Below are 1,562 nucleotides of genomic sequence, written 5' to 3' on the forward strand. Positions count from 1 at the left end.
AGCCCTCAGATATCAACATGCACCCCTGGCCGCAGCCCAGCCCAGGGGCTTCCAACTGGCCTTTGGTGGTACCAGACCTCTGCTGTTGAAGTGGCATGGAGCTAGATGTGTCCCCCAGTGGCAGCAAAGAAGGCTGACAGGACTCCATTATGGTCCCAGATGGCACACTCACATCAGGCCATTCCTTACCAACCTCGAGTCTCCAGTTCTGCCTCTCTTCATTGTGTCCACATCCTTCTGATTCTCTTTCTCTTCCATGTCTCTACCACTTACCTACCTAGTGGTGCCTGGGGTCTCTGAGTGTCTGGGATCCCTTAACTAGGCCTGCACAGCACAGGACTGGTAGTTATCTTGGGCTAACTTCCTGTCCAGACTCCATAGTGCCTATCTGGTGGTCTCCTTGGGCTCGCTCCTCACCTGTGCCCACCGGAATAGCCCCATGTCTCAGGCTTACTCCCACCCTTGGCCTGCAGTCCCAGTTGCGGTCTTCTAATCTTCAGATTCCTCTCTGCTCTAGGAGACTATCGGGGCTTGTGTAGCTCCGAGGTTGTCTCGGGCTCACTTTTCCAGTAAATGTTAGGCTACTAATGATTCAGATGTCCACAGGTCAGAACATTGAGTGTAGACACAGCCTCTCTCCTCTCTGCAACCTCCTGACACACATGTGACACAGCAGCCACACCTGCAGTGCCTCAAGGGGCAGCAAGCTTTTCTTTTATTTTTTTCTCTCTTTTTGAAACTCATTTATGCTTCTGATTTTTATATGCTTACTAATTTAATATATTTCCCCCTCTACCCCATTTCTTTGCCCATTTGCTTTATTCTTTGGAAAAATTCTTAATTCTTTTTTTTAATTTAAAATTATTTAATTTTGTGTTTACTGGTATTTCACATGCATGTCTGTATGTGTGTGTGCTTGGTGGCTTTGGAGGCCAGATGAGGGAGTTAGATATCCTAGGACTTGGGTTACAGCTGGTTGTGAGCAGCCATATAGGTGCTGGGAATTGAACCCAGGTCTTTTGGGAGAGTAGCTATTGATCTTAACCACAATTCATCTCTCCAGCCCTTGTTTTGTTCTGATTTAAAGTCTTTTAATTTTAAGAACTTTTTATTATCCTCTCCCCCCCACTCTTTCCCCTCTCCCCCAATTCCTCTCCCCACTGTGTGTATGTGTGTGTGTGTGTGTGTGTATGTGTGTGTGTGTGTGTATGTGTGTGTGTGTGTGTGTGTGTGTGTGTGTTCACACATTCCTCTCTCTCACTTTTAGCTTTCCTTTCTTGGAGGTCTAACCTCAATGGATCTAGAGATTGTGTTTTTCAAACATGCTGTCAGCCAGCATTCCCCAGTGACCCTCCTCTCTCCTTTCCCATCAGGGCTGGGATGATAGGTGTGTAGACAACCACATCTGGCTTTCATATGGGTGCTGGGATCTGGACTTCAGTCCTCACGTTTGAGCAGCAAGTGCTCTCAACTGCTGAGTCATCCCTCTGCTCCCACCTCCCAATTGTTAATTATTCTCTTCTGAAGATATTTTATTCTTATTTTATTATCACTATATGCTC

The 1,562-nt window shown here is 46.5% G+C and overlaps 1 non-coding gene across 1 annotated transcript; it reads right to left on the reverse strand.

Annotated features, from left to right (window-relative positions):
- Nucleotides 1-572: 572 nt before the first annotated feature.
- Nucleotides 573-704, reverse strand: LOC120102039 (small nucleolar RNA SNORA17). The gene has a single exon (XR_005505370.1). It is a non-coding gene; the product is annotated as a small nucleolar RNA SNORA17 (small nucleolar RNA).
- Between the last annotated feature and the right edge of the window lie 858 nt (nt 705-1,562).

This window comes from Rattus norvegicus, chromosome 5 (genome assembly GCF_036323735.1).
Source record: "Rattus norvegicus strain BN/NHsdMcwi chromosome 5, GRCr8, whole genome shotgun sequence".
Lineage (NCBI taxonomy): Eukaryota > Metazoa > Chordata > Mammalia > Rodentia > Muridae > Rattus > Rattus norvegicus.